The sequence below is a fragment of the Podarcis filfolensis genome (genome assembly GCF_964270895.1).
Source record: "Podarcis filfolensis genome assembly, chromosome: 10".
In the NCBI taxonomy this organism is placed as follows: Eukaryota; Metazoa; Chordata; class Lepidosauria; order Squamata; family Lacertidae; genus Podarcis; species Podarcis filfolensis.
The window spans coordinates 7,520,586-7,547,471 of record NC_139612.1 but is presented as its reverse complement, the minus strand read 5'-3'; the positions used below and the strand labels follow the sequence as shown (position 1 = coordinate 7,547,471).

The window sequence follows — 26,886 nt, the reverse complement described above, 5'->3', positions numbered from 1 at the left end:
TAAGTTTTTCTCCATCTCTTAACACTAGAAGCAGGCACTATCCATTGAATACAAATGTGAGATTTAGGACCGCCAAAAATCACATAAAGCCGGCATGGCCAAACTTGGCCCTCCAGATGTTTTGGGACTACAATTCCCATCATCCCTGACCACTGGTCCTGTTAGCTAGGGATGATGGGAGTTGTAGTCCCAAAACATCTGGAGGGCCAAGTTTGGCCATCCCTGACATAAAGCATGGAATTCACTGCCAGGAGATCTTATGATGGCCACCAACGAGGATAGCTTTAAAACAGGATTATACAAATTCTTGGAGGATTAATCTATAAATTGCTACTAATTCTCATGGTGGGCTACTACCTCTGGTATCTGAGGGAGGTTGTCCTCTTGAGTGGCTTCTCACAGGTATCTTACTTGGCCACTGCATGAGCAGAATGTTGGACTAGATAGGCCTGTGATCTAGACAGGCATGGGATGGGGCTGCTCTTACAACAGAAACAGAACAAATATTTTTTCTTCCTGTCCTCATATAAGAACCTGTCCAAACCCTCTAATAGTTCCTTATGTCCCTTAAGCAGACATTTAAGCTTAGGGTTTATGGAGCCTTCAAAGGTTCCAGCTTGAGGCCCCTGTCCTACTGATGGCAGAAGAACAGAAGTTTCTTCTGCAGGTGGTTAAGCAATTAAAACCATGCAAGTTTTGCCTAGAATCCATTCGTGTTCCTCAAGATAATGTTTGTTTTCCCTTCAAGGTGCAAGTTAAAGGCTATAACAAATGTTATAGCACTGTCTCAGTATTCAATATATCGAGCAGGTTCCTTCCTAGGGGAAAACACACACAAGTATCAACTCTATTTAATTTGGAGGTGCTCTTCATTCTTCCTGATAATCAATTGCTGCAAAATCTGGACCCAGCTTGGCTCCACCTTGCTGCTTAGAGACTTGGCAGGTGTATCCTATGATCTTTTTACTATTATCTGGAATAGAACTGCATCTATGAGTCTACTTGGAAAGCAAACCAATATGGTGAGGGTGAAAGAAAAGTTGATTCTTCCGTTTGCTAACATCGAGGAAGAACGTTTCTCCAAACAGGTCTGGGCAGTGATTTTGTTTGAAGTACAAGTGACTCCCCACTGCTTAATCTAATTTGACCTGGAATTGGCAGGAAAGAGCTGGAGAGTCTTTGCGGAGCTGGTGACCCTTTCTGGAGCCCGAGAAAACATAAGTGAGGGCGAGGAAACCCCAAAGTGACTTAGATGTGCAGTGGAGCTTTGTTTACACTGCTCAACCTCCCCACCTAACAGCTGGTGTGAGGGGTAGCCCAGCCACCATCACTTCCCTACATGTGGCAGAGAAGGTGTCTAAAGCAGGGCTAAGAGGCTGCTCCCCACTTTACATGATTTCACTTATGAACTTGGGGCCCCTGAACGTAACAACCCGCATAAGTGGAGAGTCATCTATACCTTTGAATGCCCAAGCAGCAGCCTTGGGTTCTGTGCTGTTATGTATTAAAGGGTCTATTCTAGAATGATTTATCTTGTGGGCTCAGTCTAGTTAGCAGAAGGTACACTCTTGGACTCCTCTCAAAAAATGGATAGTATTTTATGAGATCAAGGGATAAGAAAATAACTTAGCATGACAAAATCAGCACAGCTAACATAGGCGCCAAATCCCAGGGTCTGAGGGGTCTTTGTTCCCTTCCCCATAAAATATTTGAGGGGGCAGCCCCCCCCAAGTCAATAGGCATTGCCATTCAAATGGTGTGTGCACACCATGTCATGTGATTATGTGAGGAGGGGCTTACCTGCCCCCCTATATTTTATTCACGTTGGCACCCCGACAACTGATTTTGTTGAATGGTTTCTTTAAATGTAAAGGTTCATCATTGTTCCACCCAATGTGTATGTCTTTAAGGGGCCAGAGCAAGATAACGAGACCCAGCTTTACAGCTGTGAAACATAGCAGGTGCTGCTGAGTTGTATTTGATTAAGGTGTGTCAGCATTTGGGTGTAGTATATAAGGAGCAGCACCTAGCTCTCCCATTACCCTGGGGGATGGGTTGGTGGTTGGGTCTGGTTTGGTTGTTAATGTATTTAGTGTAAAAGGAGTTTTTGTTTTTCTTATTAAAACCTTGTTTAAGTTATTTTTGAGTCCTTTTCTTTTTAATGCATGGTCTCCCCAGCAAGCTCTCTGCAGCGCTACCATACTGCAAACAGCCAACATATTTATCCTCAAAGCAGAATTGAAGCTATACTTTACAAACTGCTCATTGCTTTCCCTCCCTCCCAGCTATCCACTACTACGACATAACTCCCCCATCCCAGGATTCTGTTCTGTTGCCTTGGTAACCAACCACACTCACTCCTTCCCAACTAGCCCTTCCCTTTTTCTTTATTACAGGATCTTCTCTGCTGAGCCCTTCATCTGTTCACAGACGCCCATGATGGGATCTGCACTAGATTTGCAAGAGTGCTCACATGGAGCCTTTTGAGTAAAGGTCTAACTGCCGTCTTGCCTGCTTCTAATGTATTTTAATATTTTGGTTTTTTAAATAGCCTTTATGCTTTTCGTGCTACACTCCTTTTTTACCTTTTGCATTTCTTATTGCAACCTCCACCAAGGTTTGTTTTTTGTCCTCCTCATGTGAGGAAGACTTCCATTGTATGAAAAAAAAGCCTTCTTGCCTTTGATAGCTTTGTTGACTGTTTTTTTTTAACCATGCAGGCATCCTCTTGTACCTAATGGTGCATTTTCTGATTCTAGCGGAGTTTTTTAAATAATGGCTTTAAATATCTCCCACGCATACTGGAGAGATTTGATCTTCTTGACTTTTCAACTTCTTTTCTACCAGTTCTCAAATTTTACACACTTACCCGGTTTGTGAGGGTCTTTTAAGTTGTCCATTACTGCAATGCTTCCTCCTTTGAATGCCTCTTTGATTCCATTCTCCATCTCAAGATCACCCTAGGCTTTTGTTTTTCTTTTTTAAATTTTTTTTAATTTTTTTTTAATATTTTCCACACAACAAACACGAAAAATATCGAAAATAACAATACACAACGCACAAAAACCAACATTCGAAAACTAAAAAGGCAACAACAACTAAAAAAACAAACAAACCCATATCTTACAAGTTAATAATATAAACACTGAAACAACAACAACAAAACATTGACTTCCACCAATCCCACAGCACCTCCCTTATCTCTCATTGTGTCTTCCTGTTTTCCTTATCATTTCTATCCTAACATCTAGGTATAAATCCCTCTTTCTTATTATTTCACTTCACAAGGTTATTCCAGACTCAGCCAGATTTCTGTCCTCAAACCTTGACTTTTGAGGTATTCATTTAGGCACTCCCATTCTTTTTTTCTTCACTTTTTGGTTTTTGTCTTATTATGTCTGTCAATTTGGCTAATTCTAAGTATTCTGAAAGCTTACATAACCACTCTTCCCTAGTGGGTAACTGATTCCCTTTAGCCACCAGGATTCTTGCTGCAGATGTTGCGTATAAGAAAAATTTAGTTTTGTCTTTTGGAATATCATCATTTAAAATTCCTAAAAGGAATGCCTCTGGCTTTTTACTATATGATATTCTTAATATTTCTTTATTTCTTCATGGATCATGCTCCAAAATTTCCCAATTTCGGGGCATGTCCACCACATATGGTAATAATAATAATAATAATTTATTATTTGTACCCCGCCCATCTGGCTGGGTTTCCCCAGCCACTCTGGGCGGCTTCCATAGAAAACCAAAAATACACGAAAATATCACAGATTAAAAACTTCCCTGAACAGGGCTGCCTTAAGATGTCTTCTGAATGTCAGGTAGTTATTTATCGCTTTGACATCCGATGGGAGGGCGTTCCACAGGGCAGGCGCCACTACCGAGAAGGCCCTCTGCCTGGTTCCCTGTAGCTTTGCTTCTCGCAATGAGGGAACCGCCAGAAGGCCCTCGGCGCTGGACCTCAGCATCCGGGCAGAACGATGGGGGTGGTTCCTTTTTGTTTCTTACATCTCCAGCACTTATTATTATATGTTTTATTCATTTTTGCAAGCCTTTCTGGTGCCAGGTACCACCTGTGATGCATTTTTATATAGTTCTCTCTTATTAGGTAACATGCTGTAAAATTTATATTTTTTGTCCATAGTCTTTCCCATTCATTATATTCAGTTGGGTGGCCCAGATCTTGTTCCCATTTTTTAATAGCATCTCCTTTTTCCTCCTTTTCTATTTTCCCATTTTGTAACAGTTTATATATTTTTGAGAGAATCTGTTGGTTGTTATATAAGATTTCTTTCTCCCATACCGAGATGTTTTTATTGAACCCCTTAAGCTTATTATCCTTCTCAAATATTGTTTTTAATTGGAAATATTCTAACCAATTCACCCCCCTCTCTTTTAATTCTTCAAATTTCTTTACTGTTGGGCAATCTTTTATCTCTTCTACGAGTTCCCTATATGTTAGCCAGCTATCTTTCATATTGTTTCTATGCAAGGCTGATGACTCTATAGCTTTTGTTTTTCAACAGCTAAGCCATGGACCCCCTCCTTTTGAAAATTTTGATATCTCTATGCCAGTTTTTATTATGTGAATGGCGCTGGAAAAACCCCTGGGTGGGTAACGTGGACACCCTGAGGTCTGCGGACCACTAATCAGGAACCACTGCTGTAGAGAAGTCCACCCCTTTGGGGTTTCTTGTTTGACTCTCTCCTCATTGATTTACAGATGGACACCTCCCTAAGTCCTTCCTAAAGTGATGCCCTCTTTCAAAGCTGTATGCTCCAGCTTGCCCATCTTGGCTCACCTGTTTCTAGCACTGGCATATAAAACATTTATACATGGTGCCTCTTTTCAAATGTATCTGACTCGTATGTTTTTCCCTGCAGTACTTTGAGCTTTTATTTTTGAATGGCTACCATGTCCACTTTCATTTCCTACTTCTATCCCCATTCCCATTTAGATAAAACATCTTCATTCTCACCTCCTACAGATGATCGATCTTGAAATGGGCATTCCTCAGCTCCTGACAGCTTTTCACAGCTATCAATTTAAAAATTACTCTGAGATTCCATACCTCCACACCAAATGTTTTAACTACCTTCATTGAAAAAAAGTGTTGTGTTTAAGGAGGCATTTCATGAAAAGATAGATCTGTGCAGTGATAGATCTGTGATGGCTCATTCATGCTGGACAGCAATGTATGGAAGAAGGACAAAGTCATAGGTACTTAAAACCAACATTATATACAGTGGAACCTCGGTTGTCGAACGTAATCTGTTCTGGAAGATCGTTCGACTTCCAAAATGTTTGACAACCGAGGCGCAATTGCCGGTCATCAAAGTTCATTGAAAAAAATTGAGAAACACACCTCGGAAGCCGTTCGACTTCCGAGGCGCGTTTGAAAACGGAGGCACTCACTTCACGGTTGTCGGCATTCAAAAGCTGAAATGTTCAACTTCCGAAGCGTTTGACAACCAAGGTTCCAGTGTACCCTGCTTCTCTCTCCCCACCTCTCCTCTCCCCCAACATTATGTTGTCTGTTAGTGTCTCACACATCAAATATAACTGATCTCTAGAAAGGACTCGATGAACTGAAACCAGAGATGCTGTATGTACTTTTGTAACCCAAGAAAATCGTAATAAAAACATTTTTAATAAAAAAAACCCACCACCACCTTAAAGAGATTGTTACAGTACTTCAGAAACTGAATAATTTTATATTTTTAATCTATTTATTAAAATATATATGCTTTGTTTTGTCGAAGGTTTCAGACACTGTTTTGTGAATCTTACATGTAAATGCATAAGACTGGCAATGGAGTCCTTTTACCATTTCCTGGCAGGGCACAGAGCTATGGCTAGTCCTAAGCAGTGCTTTTTTTCGGGGGGGGGGGAGTAGCAGGGTTACGTATACCCCTAAACATTTTGTGAATCTTTGTACACTTGTCCATTTGCTGTATTTATTTTTCCCAGCTGGAACTATTAAATGGTGATTTTCTTGAGTCAAAATGAGAGTACCCCTAAATATTTTTAAAGAAAAAAACACTGGTCCTAGGCACTGAATTTAGGAAACTATTCATTTTGCGTGTTCTTTTAGGGGAGATAGAAGAAGGGTGTTCAGATAGTCGTAACTGTGTAAACTAAGTCTCACTAACTAGCGACATTTTTTGGGGTCTGGGGAGCCACTGAATTATGATCGTCTCTCTTACTGCTGAGTCACGACACTAAAAATAAGCTCCCTGGCTAAGTCTATAGAATCCCTGGCTCCAGCGAAGCCCTGGATCTTTGGAACTGATCCAGTCATTGTTTACTTCTGACTGATCTTACGGCATTATGAGAAGAATTGTGGTACGCATTGTCCTGTAGAAGGAACAATTAAGAAGATTCCTGAAATCTAAGAGCTCCTGATGACAAATTGTTTTAATGTCCATTTATTAATTATAGGCCAACATTGCTTGATCTGGCCCTATTCATTGAACGCAATTCCAGCCACCATTTCCCCCCTGTTGGCAGAGCAATTCCAACTCCTTTGGTTCTTGACTGGAATGGGTGGAATCGTCAGAGATGTTTGTCCACTCCGACCTGCTGCTCTCCCTTCTGCCTAATGAACACAGGATTCTGAGCCCGTCCCAGTGTTACACATTACGCCTGTCCGCATTTCACACAACTCCCCAACTACTCTACCAATAGGTTGGAGAGGTTCCTTAATCCCTGGCATGTATGTACATATGTGGTGGACTTGCTCTTGGGTTCAGCAATTCTGGACTTGTATTTCTAATGAAATTCAGAAAATTACAGTATACCTCAACATTCAATTATGAATCCACAACTGGCACTCTTAAACCTTTTTTCTTTATAGGACACTAGGCGTCTCTGACAAGGGTCTAATTGGGCACTTCTTAATGGCCGCAAAACGCTGGAGGAACACAACTGAAGCTACACTTCCATGCTGGTACCACAAAATGTGGTATATTGCTCTTACGGAGAAGCTAACTCCCACATTGAGTGCCTTACATGGCACTCTGAAGACAGACAAATTTACTTCAACTCGGAGCTCTTTTATCAGTTAATAATACAGAAGACAATTCACAGCCTCCTCCCCCATACTATGCAAATTAAGAACGCTTAACATCTATATTTATGTTTTAGCACTGAATTCTCATCTTGTTCATTGTGCTGACTGACGGTAATCTTGTTCTTTTATATCTTGTCATGTAAACAGTTTTCCTGACCTTATTTATCTTCTTTGTCTTCCACTCACAACAGAGTTTTGCCCAAGTGTTATTCCGGAGGAGGAATTGTGTGTGGATTGCTAACAAAAATTAAAATTTTATGGGGTGTGTGTGTTGTGGCAAGGTAAATAGTTATTTGCTCTGTTGTAACTTGATGTACTGGATTCATCAACCTTTGCAATAACAGTTATTGACTAAAAAATGGCAAATATCTGTACTGTTGAAGACATTTTCATTATTCTGTACCTCTAATTTGTGTATGTGTGTGTATATATACACACACACACATAACACAGAAGAAAGCAGAGGGTCATTAGATGCTAACTTGAGTGGAGGCAGAAAAAAAGATTGCCAGATTAAAATTTTATAAAGCAAATTTGCTGGTGGACTGGTTTTTCAAATAACATGACAAAACACATTATTTTACTCATAGGAGTGACTGGCAAGAAGTTTATACGGAAACCAGCTTTTGTTTACATTTGTGATATTTGGCACCTTTTTTATAATTTTGTAGGGAATACCTTTATCAATGATGGGCTCCATCCTGGGTAATATGGCAACAAAGCTATTGCTGCCACCTTCTGAAGTTGCTCACAAGGTACCTGGGATTGGATGTGCTCCTGTGAAAGGGGCATTTGGAAGAGGGTCCCAAGCAGTGGTCGAGATTCAGGCAGTCTGCCGCGTTTCTGTGGATTTGTGGTTGAAGATGGGAGGCAGCATCTCACTGAATACCCATGTTGTGTGGTGTTTTTTATTTTTATTTACACATTTATGTATTTTGTTGTGCAACTTGAATATTATGGAATTCAACTGTACAATATGCAAGAATAAGGAAGCAATAAAAATACAATTGCATTTTTTACAGCATCTAAAGCAGCGCATTACAATTGCTAAAACAAGAAGAGAAAATAATTAAGTGGTCCATCAAGGCTATCTTTGAGATTTTCAAACGCTCTTTGGGGCTGGGAGTGGGGTGGGGTGGGGAGTTTGGGAACCATTGGTCCTGGCCAAATGAACATGCATGCAGCTATAATGTAGCTTCCCTTCCCTCCCCTCCCCTAATTAGGAACTAAGAATGCCAGGAACTCGGCTTTGCTTTTTTCCCCACAGTGCAATGCTGGAAGTTAAGGTTATCTATAAGACTGAACATTCTCTCTATCTTAAAGAAATCTTGGAGGGTTTTGTCATTCTCTCTCAAGAGGTACTAGAAGAATGAAAGTTACAGATAGGTAGCCGTGTTGGTCTGCCATAGTCAAAACAAAAAAAAATTTATTCCTTCCAGTAGCACCTTAAAGACCAACTAAGTTAGTTCTTGGTATGAGCTTTCGTGTGCATGCACACTTCTTCAGATACACACTGAAGAAGTGTGCATGCACACGAAAGCTCATACCAAGAACTAACTTAGTTGGTCTTTAAGGTGCTACTGGAAGGAAAAAAAATTTTTTTTTTTTGTTTAGAAGAATGAAAGGATGTGTGCTCCCTTTGAGAAGGATCACATGAAACATTCTACATGACCTTTTTGTAGCATCTTCCAATGTATCACTTAGGCAGATTGCTCAAGGACAACAAACTTGAATAAGGCAAGGCATAGGCTGACTTAATTAAACAACCATACTTGAATTTATTAAGGGGTGTTTACAAGGAGATGAAAAGAGAACCCTTGAACTCTTAGCCTGAATCTTCTGAAAAAGGTTTAGTGTGTATGTACACACTAGCGACTTGAAACATGAGGTCGTTTCTCCCCTTTCTGGCAGTGAAAAATGGAAAATCAATGATATGTTTAGCCCGGTCAATCTGTTGTGAACAAGTAATTGAGAGGAAAATAGCAGAGGGTTGCTTCACAAGTGGCCTTTTGTATTTGGTAACAGATTCTTTCCAAAATCCATACTCTTAAAGCCACGTATGAACAACATGTACAAATTGTTTTGTTGTTTTTGTAGGGGTGGTTTTATTGCTTTTAGAATTTGTTGATTTCGTTGTTTTCAGACCTGTGTTTTTGTGTTACATTGTTTTTTTATCTTGTACATCCCTTTGATGACTTTATGCTGTGAATAAATTTGAATGATGATGACTTTTGGCTATGTTGCAAACCAGCAGCCCCAGCCCTGAAAGGGACATTTGGTGGCATGTAGTTGTTGTTGTTGTTGTTGTTGTGTGTTACATTTTATGTACATACAGTATAATGCATATGTCTACTACTGTAGTATTATTGTTGTTGTTGTTGTTAATTAGATTTAAATACTGCCCTTCATCATAAAATCTCAGGGTGGTTCACAAAATAAAATTTAGGACAAAAACAAGTAAATAAGTACCGTGGTACCTCGGGTTACATACGCTTCAGGTTACATACACTTCAGGTTACAGACTCCGCTAACCAATTAATAGTACCTCAGGTTAAGAACTTTGCTTCAGGATGAGAACAGAAATCGTGCTCCGGTGGCGCAGCAGCAGCAAGAGGCCCCATTAGCTAAAGTCGTGCTTCAGGTTAAGAACAGTTTCAGGTTAAAAACGGACCTCCGGAACGAATTAAGTACTTAACCCGAGGTACCACTGTAAATCAAAACAGCAAATCAATACCCCCCCCCTTCCCACGGATGCATTTAAAGGTTGTGAAACATTAATCAGCCAAAGATCTGGTTGAAGAGGAACATTTTTACCTGGCATCTAAAAATAAGTAATGAAGGTGAAAGCAAACTTCCCAGGGGAGAGCGTTCCACAAATGGGGGGCCACTTCAGAAAAGGCCCATTCTCATGTTGCCACCCTCCTAACTTCATGTGGAAAAGAGCCTCAGGTGATGAACATAGTCTGGGATGGTTTATATGGGGGAGAGGTGGTCTTTCAGGTTTTCCAGTCCTGAGCTGTTTAAGGCTTTATAGGTCAAAGCCAGCACTTCGAATTGGGCCCGGAAATCAATTGGCAGCCAGTGCAGTCGGCTCTATCCCACTCCTAAAGAGCTCAAGGTGGCATATGTAATCCCTTTATAATAACAAACCATGAGGTAGGTTCAGCTGAGAGCCATTGACTGCCTCAAGGACATCCAGTGAGCTTCATGCCTGAGTAGAAATTTGACAAGAGCTTCCCAGAAGAATTTTTGTCATCTTGAAAATGGTTTCAGAGCACAAGGGGTCATGGAACTCTAAGGTATCCAGTTGTGTCCCTCAGCGGAGGGAAGGTTCTTTAATCCCACAGAAGCTGCCCTTAGCATAAAGGAAGCATGGAGGGGGGAAATTTGTAACTTTCCTTCTTCCTTCTGTAGTCCCAGCCATCCAATTTGTTCCTATTCCCATCACCTCCAGTGCAAATTCTAGGAAATTAGTATTGCGCGCACTAAGCTTCACTTCAGAATGAATGCATCAAGAATTGGGGCATAAATCATGTACCCCTAAGTAAATTTCAGAATAAACAAGCATGGCGTAGAAAAGGGTCAATTAAATTAGGAGTTTCCAGACTCCAGGGGTGATAGGATCAAAGCTCAACTGTCTCTGTGTGTCTGTGAGTGAGAGAGAGGCTAATGCTTTGATCCAATCAGAGCTTTGGATCAGATATTGCAATTGTATTAGCTGGAGAACAAAATAAGCAAATCAGAGTTTTTTATGTAGATGCCAGTGAGGTTGCATGCAAGACAAAAGGCATGGGTAAGGGGCAGGCTTGAGTAAAGGAGAGAGTTATTGCTAGACCATGTGCTGGAAAATGCAATCATCCATGGCAGGAGCAAAGAAAGCTGCCTTGATAATCATGTCTTATAATAATAGTAGTAGTAGTAGTAGTAGTAGTAGTAGTAGTAGTAGTAATAATAATAATAATAATAATAATAATAATAATAATGTTATTATTTATACCCTGCCCTTCTGGCTGGGTTTCCCCAGCCACTCTGGGCGGATTCCAGCAGAATATTAAAATACCGTATTTTTTGCTCTATAGGACGCACTTTTTCCCCTCCAAAAATGAAGGGGAAATGTGTGTGCGTCCTATGGAGCGAATGCAGGCTCCTTGGCTTTGCCGCGACGCGCCTGTCCTGAAAGTCGGAGGAGGAACAGAAGGGTCTCCTGTTCCTCCTCCCGCTTCGCAGCGATGCGCCTGTCCAGCGAAGCCGGAGGAGGAACAGAAGGGTCTCCTTCTGTTCCTTCTCCAGCTTCGCTGAAGGGCGCTGCACCTTCTCCCTCTCTGCGCAGCGGTGCTGCGCTGCGCAGAGAGAGAGAGAAGGTGCAGCACCCCTTGAGCAATGCGCCTGTCCAGCGAAGCCGGAGGAGGAACAGAAGGGTCTCCTTCTGTTCCTCCTCCCGCTTCGCAGCGACGCGCCTGTCCTAGAAGCCGGAGGAGGAACAGAAGGGTCTCCTTCTGTTCCTCCTCCCACTTCGCAGCGACGTGCCTGTCCTGGAAGCCGGAGGAGGAACAGAAGGGTCTCCTTCTGTTCCTTCTCCAGTTTCGCTGAAGGGTGCTGTGCCTTCTCCCTCTGCGCAGCGCCTCTCCTGTGAAGGAGAGGTGCTGCGCAGAGAGAGAGAGAAGGCGCAGCGCCCCTTGAGCAACGCGCCTGTCCTGGAAGCCAGAGGAGGAACAGAAGGGTCTCCTTCTGTTCCTTCCCCAGCTTCGCTGAAGGGCGCTGCCCCTTCTCCCTCTCTGCGCAGCACCTCTCCTGTGAAGGAGGGGCACTGCGCAGAGAGAGAGAAGGCGCAGTGCCCCTTCAACGACGCGTCTGTCCTGGCTTCTGCTTTAGCCCTGCGCAGCCTCTTTGGGCAGGAGGAGCCTTCATCCCGCTGCCCTGAAGAGGCTTGGCGCGGTTACCCCAGAAGCCAAAACAGCCACACGGTATCCCAGAAGCCAGATCCCTCTTGCTGTTCTGGCTTCTGGGGTTCAGAATAATTTTTTCTTGTTTTCCGCCTCCCAAAACTAGGTGCGCCCTATGGTCCAGTGCGCCCTATGGTGCGAAAAATACGGTACAATGATTCATCCCTTATCAAAAGCTTCCCTAAACAGGCCTGCCTTCAGATGTCTTCTAAAAGTCTGATCCAGGTAGTTGTTTATTTCTTCGATATCTGATGGGAGGGTGTTCCACAGGGCGGGTGCCACTACCGAAAAGGCCCTCTGCTTGGTTCCCTGTAACTTTGCTTCTCGCAGTGAGGGAACCACCAGAAGGCCCTTGGCGCTGGACCTCAGCGTCCGGGCAGAACGATGGGGATGGAGACACTCCTTCAGGTATACTGGGCCAAGGCCGTTTAGGGTTATTTACCAGGGTTGTGTTCACACTGCCCCTTTAAAGCACATTCAAAGCACATTTCCCCCCTCAAAGAATTCTGGGCTCTGTAGTTTGTTAAGAGTTGCTGGGAATTATAATATTGTGAAGGGTAAGCAACGGTACCCAGAATTATTTGTGGGAAAGAATGTGCTGCAGATGTGCTTTAAAATAGCCTATTATAACTCTTCTATTATTACAGCATGATCAAGTGAAAAGAAAAACAAGACATGGTTGATATATTACATGTTTGCATCATTTCTGCTAAAATCTCCAGGTGGTGGGTGTTTATCTCTAGTAAGTTACTTTTAAGACACCGCTTAGTCAAGTCATTCCCAAACTGTGTATTGCAAAAGAGAGTGCTGCTGTCAAATCAGTTTATTACAGACTCCACAGAGGAGGCTGCTTGTGGCATCTCTGAATGATTCCCTGGTCTAGTCTTAGCATGCTCTCTGCCTTGGGTGTGCGACTGGATGAATCCATCATTACCAATGGAAAGATACAGCAGAACTGTAAGCTCCCAGGGGAGGCTTCCCTTTCCACCTCTGCAGGAGTAGCTACCCTGCCCTGGCCTCCTTCCAATAAGGAGACATGCCCAGAATAGGACTCTTTCAAGTCAAAACACAGAGGATGGGCTCCACTGGGTAGACTAATCCTAGTCTCCATGCTCCATCCATGCTCTAAAAACAAACCCGTCTGGAGATGAAGGCTGCCTTCCATTTTCAACCCATTTTAAGAAAATGCCTCATTCTTCAAAGCAACTCCCTTTACGGGGGCCAGGCTTTAAACCTGGGGAAATTCAGACGTGGCTCATCATTTGGTATCAAGGGGAAAGCTGTGACTTAAAAGGATTGCGATGCTGTGGATCTATCAACACGTTTTCCTGGATTGTGGCCAAAGTGCACATAGGCGTAACTGAGGAAACAGAACTGGGTTCCCTGCTTCCAGGGCTGGATCAGCCAATAAAATTATTTACGTGTACTGCAAGAACCGTATCGGAAGAAGTGTTCATTGTTAACGGAGAAATCTGACGGCTCCCTTGGACAAAAAACAAGGACACCAGCCAGGAATAGCAGAGCAAAACAGCAGCCAGTAGGCTTGGTCTTTACTGAAGACTGTTGCGACAGGACTCCCACCTGCCACAAGGTGAAACAAGATGGAAGCCCCGTACAAAAGAGAACCCAAACTTTTATTAGATGCTAATCCCCATGTTACACTCCGCCCTACACAACATCACTAATACATCATGGTTACATCATGAAAGGGGAGGTCGGGTGGCAGTAATCTGAGCATCCTGGACCCTGCCCCATGCCTCTCCTTGCCCTCCACCAAACACCCATCAAGTGTAACAAAAGAGATATTTGCATTTCCCTGTTTCCCAACCAAGTTAATCACACCCTTTTGTCTTCATCTGGGTTTGTTATTTCTGGAACGGCTACCTGTCTGGCACTCAGGTATCAGGATGCCAGGGATTATCACTCAGGCAGAGGGGCTGCTGAGTAGCTGAGCTCACATGTCTATATGAATTTCTGAAGTTTTCCCAGTGAGCCAGAACATAGATATATTTACCAGTGAATTGTTACATTTGGTATTGTGCAGCAGAGGCCCTTTGAATAGATAGGAAGAAACTGTGATGAAGTGTTTTGTGGGGACAAGTCACAAAAGTGATTGTGCTGGTTTTGGTATTGGGCTGCATGTGCATGATATCTGCTGGAGGGGCAAACCCCCCCCCCCCAACCTAGACATAAATTCCTGCAACAGCATGCACACGAAAGCTAATACCAAGAACAAACTTAGTTGGTGTCTAAGGTGCTACTGGACAATTTATGTTTTTTATTTTAATTTTATTTTGACTGCAAGAACCTTGTTCCCTTTGCCCTACAGCTATAGAAGGTTCTCCACCCACGGTGTGCAGGATTGCTTGGTTAATTCTTCCTTGCAAATATAACTTTGTTTTGCCAGGCCTGTTTAAGTATAAGTACTGCATAAGGTATAAACTTATAGACTCAGATTAAGTGCCGACGTACACTTTCCATGCTGAATTTGTTTATGGCTTTCCGTTTTCTTCACCCACCCTGTCAACTTTGACTGTTCAGCAAAACTGTTCAGCTGGAAACAAAACCTCGCTGAAACTGCTAGATGCCAGGAAGTTGAGTAATCTGAAACCTTGCCCTACGAATCCGACACCCTGTTTTCCACCCTGGAGAGATCCCAGCGAGAGTCGCCACTGCCTGAGAGAACAGTCTGCTCCTAAACATTTATCTCAATCATATTGATAGAAACTCTTGAGATAAGTCATTTGGGTGTGGCCAACAAATGCATTCCCTAGTATGTAGCTTGCCCTTGGCTCCTCCAGAAAATACCTGGAGATTAAGAGAAGACACACCATGGCAACTAATTTTTATTGTAAAAACCAGCTTGCCTCCCTTGGATCCAACAGCAAATGGTTAGTAGTACATCTCAACAACTCAACCTGATTAACAATGGTAAAGTGGATAATCTGTCAGCTTTTCGTAATATGAAGATAGTTTTAATATATTCTTAAACACTGCAATCTGAGCCTAAGGTGGAGGGTGCTCACAGCATTAACACCCCAACAGAACTGGCTTCTCCACTAGTCACAGCTTTGGGTCCGGCATAAATCAAGCATGTCTGTTTCCCAGTTTCTCAGTCTGCAGCCTCCTTTCTGTTCAGCTCCCACACAACTGCCCAGGTTTTTGTCCTTCTAACTACCAGCCCACTCATTTGCCATCTGGAGCAGAGCAAAGTATTTGCTTATATGAATGAAGGCACTTAAAAGGCAAGCTAAGTCCATTATCTTATAATTGCCTAGTTGGAAACAGAACCCTCCACCATCTTTTAAGCCTTTCTGAGTACAGGTCCCCAAGAATTGGAGGGGACTCAGAGCATCACACAGACAGACCCCTCCTCAAACCTGCTGCAATATGTACAACCATTTCCTGATCCTAAACATGTTTACACGCAAATGTTTCAATGAATTTAATGGGATTGGCTCTCCCATGAGCACAGGACTTCACTTAAAATAGCCACCACTGCACTACAGTACACTAGCAGCTTACATCAGATTGGGTTGCCATATGTCCTGGAATTCCCGGACATGTCCTCTTTTGGAGGTCCTACATGTCCATCCGGGGGAATTTTACATTTTAAAGCAAATGTCCTGGATTTGGGGTTTGTTTATTAAAAATTGTGCGCTGGTGTCTCTGGTTCAGGCTCTGGCATGTGTGGCTTGGGCTTGGCGGCAGCGGCAGGGTTATCAGGCAATTGCCCTGAAAAAGCTCAACAACTTTTAGTGTCCAGATTTTCCCCTCCTGAAATACGGCAACCAGCTCTACATCAGCAAAACTAAACTTCTAGCAGTAATGTGGAAAACATAATAAGAACAATTGGAAGGGGAGCAAGAAAGTCGCACCTACTATATAGATTTCAAGAGACCATCACCACCAAACATTTACTGTATATATGTCGCACTTGATGATGCCCTCATCTTAGTGTGTTGAAGGCACGAATCAACACATGACAACAGTGGAAATACCACAATTACCTTATTTGGCCCATTCCACATCCTCTCTCCCATCCACAAGGCACAATCATGTTGTCAGAAAGAGGATACACCCTTCAGTAACATCGAATGCCACAGTTTGCCAGATTATGTGTGGTACAATTTATGCCTATGTAATGACCTCAAGAAGGGACACGGGTGGCACTGTGGGTTAAACCACAGAGCCTAGGACTTGCCAATCAGAAGGTCGGCAGTTTGAATCCCTGCGACGGGGTGAGCTCCCATTGCTCAGTCCCAGCTCCTGCCAACCTAGCAGTTCGAAAGCACGTCAAAGTGCAAGTAGATAAATAGGTACCGCTCCGGCAGGAAGGTAAATGGCGTTTCCGTGCGCTGCTCTGGTTTGCCAGAAGCGGCTTAGTCATGCTGGCCACATGACCCGGAAGCTGTACGCCGGCTCCCTCGGCTAATAAACCGAGATGAGCGCCGCAACCCCAGAGTCGGTCACAACTGGACCTAATGGCCAGGGATCCCTTTAATGACCTCAGGCTCCAGCAGCAGCTTTCTTCATGACGTACATGCCATACATTTAACGCACATTTAAAGCACAAAGGCTCCCCCGCAAAAGAATCCTGAGATTTGTTAAGGGTGCTGGGAGTTGCAGTTTTGTGAAGGGTAAGGTACAGCTCCCATGGTTCTTTGGGGGAATCCATGTGCTCTAAATGTGCTTTCAGTGTGTGGTGTGGATGGGAATCAGTCAGAGACTGCAGAGTCACTAGCTAAGGAGTCAGACCAGGTTCCTGACTCTAAGCCTGATGCGGGGAGTGTCACTAAACCCAAGGCTGGCAGGCAGGATCCCTCTGGACCAGATCCAGCTGCACCGAAAGTCTAAAGTAATATAAAACAAAACGTGAATTTGTCAGTGCAGCCCATCAGGAAGTATCAACACTGAAATCCATGATGTTCATAGCAGCCAGAAAGTTTTGTATTTCTTTTGTGCTTGCATAAGCAATAAAACAGTGCCAATCAGCCACAAAAGAATCTTTTTATTTTGTTACTTTAGCCAGATGTAAATTATTTTTCCACCAAAATGAGTTGCCAATCCATCTTACGCCACTTAATTAACATGGCGTCCTCTAGGTCCTTCCAATATTGAGCAATAACGAGCCAGCAGTTGCAAGAATAATAAAGTTTGAAATTGTAACCCCCATTGTTGTTTTGAAAATCCTGGCCAGTTCCCGAGAGTTCAACAGCTGCTGTCCAGTCATTTTGGTAAATTTTGCAAAGACCATATTCCAAAATGGCAACACTTTTTTGACAAGTCCACCACGTATGCTGGAATGACCCCAGTGCCTAAATTATTATCCGCTCTCCTACCCCACTCCTGGCAAAAAAAATCAGGGCGTGGGGTTTTGGATGCTGCCCTGCCCTGCAAGTCAGCTGGCTCGTGGAGAAGCACAGGAGCCAGAAGACAGGCGAGTCGGCTGGCAGCTCCTCGCTCTCTTTCATCCTCACTCCCTTCCTCCTCCCATGCATACCTCAAGCCACCAAGTCAATGGCAGCAGGAGACAGGCATTGACAAGTCCGCCACCTCGGCTCCAGCGGGGAAATGCGCCCCCTGTGCACAAGGGCTCCTCTTAAGGAGGGTTCCCATTATAAGCACAAGTGCTGGGTCCTCCCCGCTGCTCTGCGACTCAGAGGGAAAGCAGGCCATATTAACTATTGCCCTTCTTTTTTCTTCCCTTCCCTTCATAGGAATCTATCTTCTTCAGAATCCATTGACCTATCTACCGCAGCATTGAGGAGTCGTAATCGTGGCCACAGTGATCCATGCAACGGTCACCTCCAGGCTTGACTACTGTAATTCGCTCTACGCGGGGCTGCCCTTGAAGCTGACCCAGAAACTCCAGAGGGTGCAGAATGCTGCAGCGAGGCTCCTCACAGGGTCTCTGCCATGGGAGCATATTCACCCAGTGCTTTTCAAACTGCACTGGCTCCCGGTGGAGTACAGGGTCATTGTTTGAATGGGGGGGGGGGGCTTTTATCGACTTCCGGGTTAGCGCCAACGACGAATGGCAGAGTTCCTCCGATCGGAGGAACGGGCTCCGTGGAAATTGGGTCTTCCCGCTGCGGCGAAGGCGGGGGCCTGTTAGAAATCCCAGGCGGAGAAGCCTGGGAACGTGGGGTTCGGCAGAGCACCAAGAGCGCCTCCCCTACTCACGAGGAAACCCCTTTTTGGGGCTCCGGAGTGAAGTGGGGTGAGCAGCGTGGTGCTGCGAACCGATCGCTATTTCCATGGAGGGAAGCCGCGCAGCCATCGCCGGAGAGCGCTGACTTTTTCCTGATGACGTTTGGTCTCTAAATCAAGTACCCGTGAGTAAAAATGGAGAATTGGATCAAGAAATTTGTAAAATTTATGAATTAGGCACAAGCGGGAAGGTTTAAACAGGAAGTCCGCCTTCCGCTTTTTGTATATAGACTGAAGCAAAGACCTTGCAAACTAACAGCCTGGAAAACTGCTTTAAAGTTGGAAATTTCCTGCATCCACAACTAATAAACCCCCCTTGAAAGCAGGAGAAAAGGGGGGGATTTGACTGTTTAATCCTGCAGGAGGAGAGTAAAGGAGTTTAAGTTTCCATCGTCCCAAACCTGGGGACGGGGAGTCGGGACAGAAATTGTTTGAGACGTCCATTGATTGAAAGTGGAGTGCTTTGACAGATAGTATAAAAAAAGAAGAGAAACAAATTAACTTCAACGCTACCTTCTGCATTTCTGTATTTTAAAGATACAAAGTATTTGAAAATCGAAAGGATTTGAAATCGAAAGTAATTTCCTTTGTTGGATACATTTTAAAAATGGATACAAAAAGAAGCTGTGTCCCCTAGAGGGAGCCTGTCAGTTTGTTGTTGTAGTTTACTTGGACTCTACAGCTGCAAGATTTGGATCGTGGGACCAGCCGTTTGACCTTGAACAGAAATGTGTTGGAAGTAAGGTTTAGTGTCTGCCCTTGGCATGACAAATGCCTTGCTGGAGCAGCTGCATGAGAAAATGAATTTGATGCTGGAAATGTAAAACTAAAGAGGGTAATTTCTTTCACATGTGGTGGACCTGTGACGAAGTGAAAAGATTTTGGGGACAAATTTACGATGAATTAAAAAGAATACTGAAAAACACCTTCCCCAAAAAACCTGAAGCGTTCCTTTTAGGTATGATCGGAGAGGAGATCAAAAATGAAGACCAAACATTCTTTCAATATGCAATGGTGGCCGCCAGGATTTTGTTAGCGCAAAACTGGAAAACTTCCAATATCCCCACCATTAGAGAATGGCAAATGAAATTATATGAGTATATAGAATTAGCTAGAATGTCACAAAAAATTAGGCACCAAAAAATCGTTAAGTTTACGAACGACTGGAATAAATTTCTAAGTTACATTGAAACCAATCTAGGTATTACCAAAATCACAGTGGGCGGAATACTCATTTTGCCCTTTAGACAAACAAAACATGGCAAAGCTCTTTTCTCTCTCTCAATAATTTTTTATTACATATTTTGTTTTACATTTTAGAATATTCATTTAAACAACCTTAAAATATCAGTGACGTCCCTTCTTCTCTTGCCATGGTTCATTTTGCATAACATAAATCCCTGCATATTTTATATACGGTAAACTAAACCATTCAGTATTCCATTATTACATCCATCAAAACTTATTTACACCGTTGAATTCATCTTAATGCTGCCCACGTTTTCAAATATAAACAGTTTTCCTCCATATATTCAATAAACATTTTCCAGTCTTCTTTAAACATATGTTCTTTTTGTTCTCTTATTCTATTTGTTAGGTCCACAAGCTGTGCATATTTTGTCAGTTTAAGTTGCCATTTTCTTTCTTTAGTTGGCACTTCACTCATTTTCCATTTTTGGGGTAACGAAACACAAGCCGCAGTAGTGGCATACAAAAATAAACTTTTCTGACACCTGGGAATTTCTGCCTGAATTATCCCCAACAAGGAGGACTCTGGGTTTTTTAAAGTACTTTTAAACATTTTTTTTCAATTCATTATGAATTATTTCCCAATACTCTTTTACCCTTTTACAGGTCTACCACAAAAAAATGGCAAAACTCAACAGGTCGACCCCCACCACCTCAATAAAGTCCTTGCCTATTCCATGGCTTTCCCTTGAGTTTCTATGGCTGTCTTCTACATGCTAGTGGTCACTATGGGAGCACAATGGACTGGGTTTGTGCGAAGGCACAATTTGTGTGAACCAACACTTATTAAGCCGCTGACATTGGGGCTTGTGGGTTTCTGACAGGCACCTGGTTGGCCACTGTGAGAACAGAATGGTGGGCCAGAGGAGCCATTATTAGGTTCTTATAAACAGGAACATCTGTGTGTATAAAAGGATCCACACAATTTCAAATAAATGGGGCTTTGGAGCAGTTGGGCAGATCCACACTGTACACCTCAAGAACATTCAACACAGCCAACTTCCCCAAAGAATTATGGGAACTGTAGTTTGTTAAGCATGCTGCATACTGTAACTCTGTGGGGGGTGGGACTACAGTTCCTAGGATTATTATTTTTTGGGGGGGGAGGGTCATCTGCTTTACACGTGTGGTGTGCACAAGCATGAGGTCACAAATGCACCAGCAACCTCACTGCGCCTGGGTGCCTTCATTTGACAACTAGCTTATCAGACTTTTTTCAATGAATCCGGGGACACTTTTTAAAAAAACATTCTTTTTAAATCTTTGTTTCCCCTCCTTCTCCCGCAGGAACTTGCTGGCCTCCCTGCCATTGGCAGCCCCCAACCTAACGAAAGAGACCGGTGCCGACCTCCTCCGCTTCTCTCCCCCGCCATGACACCTGCCCTGGATCCGCTCCCTCCCATCCGTCCTCCCTACCTTGGGGACCCTCCTCTATCCCAGGATCCTGCACCTGCCCTCTGCAGGCTCCCTGCACTGCACAAAGACCCCGTTTTTCGGGCTTCTTCGAGGCCCGGCAGTCCATGCTAAAAAACAGCAACCCAGGATTATTATTATTTTTGGGGGGGAGGATCATCTGCTTTACATGTGCGGTGTGCATAAGCATGAGGTCACAAACGCATCAGCAACCTCACTAGCTACTCTGACTGCGCCTGGGTGCCTTCATTTGACAGCTTGCTGTTTGTAGTGATGGTAAGGTTATCAGATTTTTTTTTCCAATGAATCCGGGGACACTTAAAAAAAAAAAATCTTTTAAAATCTTTGTTTCCCCTCCTTCTCCTGCAGGCACTTGCTGGCTCCTGCAAATCCTCTGGCCTCCCTGCCCTTGGCGTCTCCCCTGGGGGCACCTGACCTGTGCCGGTTGATCTGAACTTGTTGGGATGGCAAGGCAGAGGGGCTACAAGGAGTAATACATCGAATAAAAATAAGGACTGGCATATGCCTCCTGCTTCCTGACTGTTCAAAGCACGTCATATACATACTCAGTCATGTATGTGAGAGGCCTCCAGATTCACACTGGCCCTCTAGCAAACTTCTTGTTTTTGTAAGAATATCCATCTGCCAAAGAATTCCTTCAGTGAATTCGCACTAATGCATCAACGCACAAATATAAGTAAGAGGGCATCAACAAGTCTCACAGTAACAACCGTGATCAAACAAAGTGTCTATGCACCTGTATGCCAGCAGAGGGCAATGTTGAAGTGATTATGCTGTCATTCTCATTATCTAAAAGAAATCATAAACTGCCAAGCAAAGGCTGAACCACCACAGTGTTTGAGGCCTGTAGATCAGGGGTCGGCAACGTGCGGCCCACGAAGACCGTTTGACCAGCCCACGAGCCGCCCCTGCACCAGTTGTGGCCCATCAGGCTGCTGTTCTCGATGCAGAGCGCCAGCAGGATGGAGCAGATCGTGGACGAGCCCTTCCGGACAGCGGTGGCGTCCCCACTGGGCACAAGCATGAAGGAGCTGTAGGCGCAGCTGATGGAGATGACGCCGATCGAGGGGTGCAGGAGTGTGCGCTGGCAGGCCTCCAGCAGCCCGAAGGATGGGGCCTTCTGGCAGCGCAGGTAGCCGGCACAGGATGCTGCGGAAGAGGAGGATCTCCAATGAAGCGATGCCCGAGGCCTGCTTGGCCATGCGTGTGAAAGGCACCACAAAGCCAGTTGGCACAACGACCCCCAGCAGCGCCACCAGCAGGCCCTTCAAGCTCTCGGATAGGAGGGAGCGGTTCCAGGGCGGGCGTCATGGCGGAGGAGAGAAGCGCAGGAGGTCGGCCACGGTCTCTGCCGCTACGTCAGGGGAGATGCCAAGGGCAGGGAGGCCAGAGGATTGCCGGGAGCCAGCAAGTACCTGCAGGACAGGGAGGGAAACAAAGGGGAGTTGCAAGTGAGGCCGGCTGTCTCTGTTCGAGTGGCATACCTCTGCCGCCAGATTTTATCCACCAGCTCGGTTTCTAAACAAGCCCACCTTGGGGGAGTGCTGTGAGGAGGGAAATAAGCTGCAAATAAGGAGAGGCTGTAGGGACACGGGTGGTGCTGTGGGTTAAACCACAGAGCCTAGGACTTGCCGATCAGAAGGTCGGCGGTTCGAATCCCCGTGACAGGGTGAGCTCCTGTTGTTCCGTCCCAGCTCCTGCCAACCTAGCAGTTCGAAAGCACGTCAAGTGCAAGTAGATAAATAGGAACCGCTCCAGCGGGAAGGTAAACGGCGTTTCCGTGCGCTGCTCTGGTTCGCCAGAAGCGGCTCAGTCCTGCTGGCCACATGACCCGGAAGCTGTACGCCGGCTCCCTCGGCCAATAAAGCGAGATGAGCGCTGCAACCCCAGAGTCGGCCACGACTGGACCTAATGGTCAGGGGTCCCTTTAAGGAGAGGCTGGGGCTGTTTTAAGTGAAAACTCACATTTCCCAAGCATCAATTTATGGTTTTATGCCAGATTCCCCAATTGTTGTCTGATGAATCTCCAAACCTGCCTGATTGTCTGCTCAGATGGGCACTGAGTCTCAGAAATGGAGTCTTAGATAACCAAGCAGTGGCGTAGCCACAGGGACGGTTGCCCTGGGTGCAAATATCTTAGGGGCACAACATTTCCAAAGGAAAAAAAATAAAAAATAGTAATAATAAATAAAAAATTGCATGCCCCCCCCGAAAATCTCCCAGTGTTTGTATGGGCAGAATGAGGAGTGGCTTTGGGCAACAGTCGGGTGCGAGGGCACCCTCTGCATGGGCTTTGGATAGATACGTGCTCCCGAACATTCCCTCCTCCTGTTCTCCGCTGTGCTGAATGCTCACAGGTGCTGCGGCTGCCAGTTGTGTAGGTTGCAGAGCTATTGGCCCTTTGTTGCAGCCTATTTATTGGCAGGCAGTGCTGAGGATCCTTGCCTTGCCCCAGGCCCTGGCAACCCACGCTATGCTACTGTGTGTGAAATTAAAATTATTTATGTAGTAAGCAGAGTTGAGAGGACCGTTTTCAAATGTTAAGAGCATTAGAACAGGCTTCTGGATCAAGCCAATGACCCATTCAGTCCAGCATCCTGTTCCCACAGTGGCTATCCTGTGGGAAACACACATGAGTCATCTAGTCCAACCTCCTGCAACATTGTGAGGTAGGTTAGACTGAGAGACGGGGACAGGTCCCCGAGGTCACCCAGTGAGCTTCACGGCCAAGTGGGGCTCGAACTCTGGTCACCCAAGCTACAGTCTGACACTCTAACCATTATACCATGACCCAGCGATTCTCTTCGAAGTCTACCTTTCCTTTCTTGAGCTCAACCATCTGCCTAATATTCCTGGGGCGGGTGGAGGGAGCAGTTAGCCAAGGACATCGCGTGATCTTGCATAGGGCAGGGATTTTCTCACACAGAAAGCTGCCCGAATCAGACCACAGTGGTCCATCCAACTCATTGTTGGCCCCGCTGAGCAGCAAGATTTCAGATGGGTCTCTCCCCCAGCCCTACCTTGAGATGGCGTTGGAGTCTGACCCCGGGGTCTTCTGCATTCAATGCAGGTATATCCCTGAATCGGGGCCCTTCCTCCATGTTCCCTAGGTTCAGGGTCAGGAGGGAGGGTGACTAGAAGCCACCCCTTTCTCTGCTCCTGCAGTGTCTGTTGTCAGGGCGTCTGGGTTCTATGCCTTGGATCTAGAAGGGTGGGAATCTAGCAGTCTACGTGTCACAAAGCAGAAGTGGGAGGGAGAGGCAGCATTTCTGAAGTCCTCTTTCCCCCCGTGACTCAGGGAGCAGGGATGGAGAAGAGGAAAGCACTGTTCACAACCCTAGCAGCAATGCAAGCCTCAAACACTGTGGTGCTTCAGCCTTTGCTTGGCAGTTTATGATTTCGTTTAGATCAGGGGTCAGCAACGTGCGGCCCACGAAGACCGTTTTACCAGCCCACGAGCCGCCCCTGAGCCAGTCGTGGCCCGTCAGGCTGTCGTTCAGGAGCGTGCGGTGGCAGGCCTCGAGCAGCCCGAAGGATGGGGCCTTCTGGCAGTGCAGGTAGCCGGCACAGAGCAGGTGCAGGATGCTGGGGAAGAGGAGCGACGGAGACCTTGTAGCCCATGCGGCTGAAAGGTGCCATGAAGCTGGCTGGCACAGCGCCCCCCAGCAGCCCTTCCTGCCCTCGGATAGGAGGGAGCGGTTTCAGGACAGGCGTCATAATCACTTCAACATTGCCCTCTGCTGGCACATATAAAAAACTGTATAAATTCTTCCATACAGGATTGCCTTGAGCAACAGCTCATCATAGAAGAAGCTGACTGCCTTAAACCAAGTATAGATAGCCCTCTATTGCAGTGGCGTAGCGTGGGTTGTCAGCACCCGGGGCAAGGCAAGTAATTTGCGCCCCCTAACCCGTGGATTTGCGCCCCCTAACCTGTGGATTTGCGCCCCTAACCCTAACCCCCAGATGTTGCGCCCGGTGCGGCCGGCCCCCCCTGCACCCCCCACGCTACGCCACTGCTCTATTGCCTCTACATGGCATAAGAGACCAATGGAACCATGGAATACACCACCTATTCTAAACCGCCTCCCCATTCTCATGTTTTGATTTAATCACCAAGAGAGCTAGAAACTTGTTCTATTTATATACAACAAAGGATCCCGGAAACAGCCGCCGCTTTCTAAGCTAGAAAAGCTGTTATGACACAGCAAACATGCCTATGTAGTGTTCTAGACTCCGTGTTTACTAATAAAGACATATTTCCATCCGTTCCTCTCATTGTTTTTTTTTTTTAAACTGGTTGACAATTTTTGGGTTTTTAAAATTTGATCTAGTGCGTGCAAAGCAATGCAGCTAGTTTAACTGGAGGTGGAGAGATCAGCAATCTAATTTCTATTCCTTCTCTCTCTCTCTCTCTCTCTCTCTCTCTCTCTCTCACACACACACACACACACACACACACACACACACACTTTTTTTTATCACTGTTTAGCTGAGCAGAGAAAAACAGATGGCAACCTGCTATTACTAATGATTTTTTAAAGAGTCTCCAACCTTTGTCTTGTCCCTTCATATTATAATTTTCACAGCAACTTCAAAATCCCAACTCACAGTAATTTGCTCCCATTTTGGTATCAGCTGTTAAATCCATTTGGCACCTGGATTATAAATTTGAGGATGCACTGACTGTGCTGAGAATAAAATCCCTCTGGTTTATGAATTGGCATTAGCACATTGGCAAATGAGAGGGGGGAAATGTTATTTCTGTGCATGAACCAAATTGGTTTGATTATAAATGAAAATATGAGGATATTATATGGGGATATATAATCAAGGGTAAGATAAGAGGTATGAATTTGCTGAACATATCGTTAATTGGAATACAAAGAGGGAGGTGGGAGGGAGTCAGGAAAATAAGTTAAAAAGGGAAAAATGGTGAGAAATTGAAAAGAGAGATTTTTGATTTTCTTGTTTTTTCTTCTTTTTTTGTTTTTCTTCTCTATGTTTTTTCTGTTTTTTGGGTTGAATTTATTGTTTAAGATTTTGTAATTTTTTTTCTGTTTTGTTAAAATCCAATAAAATATCATTAAAAAAAAATTGGTTTCTTTCTTCAGTTAGGAATTCTTGATCTAAACCTTCCTTAATCATATATAATATAACTCCAAAACAATGTTTGACAATCTTTTCTGTGTTTCATACGGAATTTATGTTCAAGAAATGCAGTTAGGAAACATTTTGGGTGGCTGTGCAACTAAGGCCACAGGAACAAATAGACTCCGGCAAACCATTTGCTCTAAGAATATCTATCTATAGCTGCGCTGGCAGAAGGATCACCTCAGCTAGACATTGAATTCTACCTATTTTCCTTTCTACAACAAAATGAGGCTTGCTTCCCAGTAAATACATTTAGCACTGGGGCAACCGAAGCAAACTCCAGTTTATTTTTATTTTTATTTGAAAATGATATTTATTGAAGTTTTACAGACAGAAAAAAGTTACAGAATTAAAAAAGAGAAAATGAAAAAAGGTACAAAAATACAAAGGAAAAATACAAAATACATGAAAAATAAAAAAACAATTAAAAACAAATCAATATTTTCATGTTTTATATTTCATTTACTTGTTTCCTGACCTCCTCACACCTCCCTTTTTTGTATTCCAGTTCACATGATTAATTCAGCAAATCCTTTCCCTCTTTGTTTTTATCTTAATTCTATATCTTAACATATTATAACTTCGTATTTTCATCTGATTATCAATCCATTTTTACATATTCTTTTTAACCTTGTTGCTAAAGCCGTTTCATTTCAATCCAACAAAATTTTAACATTCATTAATTTTACAATGTTTCTGCAAATAGTCTTTAAATTTCTTCCAATCTTCTTCCACCGACTCTTCTCCCTGGTCTCGGATTCTGCCAGTCATTTCCGCCAGTTCCATATAGTCTATCACTTTCATCTGCCATTCTT

The 26,886-nt window shown here is 44.3% G+C and overlaps 2 long non-coding RNA genes across 3 annotated transcripts; both read right to left on the bottom strand.

Annotated features, from left to right (window-relative positions):
• Positions 1-13,066: 13,066 nt before the first annotated feature.
• Positions 13,067-17,975, bottom strand: LOC310744284. Its single transcript, XR_014539493.1, has 3 exons — positions 17,526-17,975; positions 16,531-16,875; positions 13,067-16,171 (listed from the first exon to the last, which is right to left on the bottom strand). It is a non-coding gene; the product is annotated as an uncharacterized lncRNA (long non-coding RNA).
• Positions 17,976-21,730: 3,755 nt separating this feature from the next.
• LOC310744260 lies at positions 21,731-24,592 on the bottom strand. 2 transcript variants are annotated; one of them, XR_014539464.1, is made up of 2 exons: positions 23,709-24,592; positions 21,731-22,332 (listed from the first exon to the last, which is right to left on the bottom strand). It is a non-coding gene; the product is annotated as an uncharacterized lncRNA (long non-coding RNA). The 2 variants fall into 2 exon arrangements; XR_014539465.1 differs by having other exon boundaries at positions 23,938-24,592.
• Positions 24,593-26,886: the final 2,294 nt, after the last annotated feature.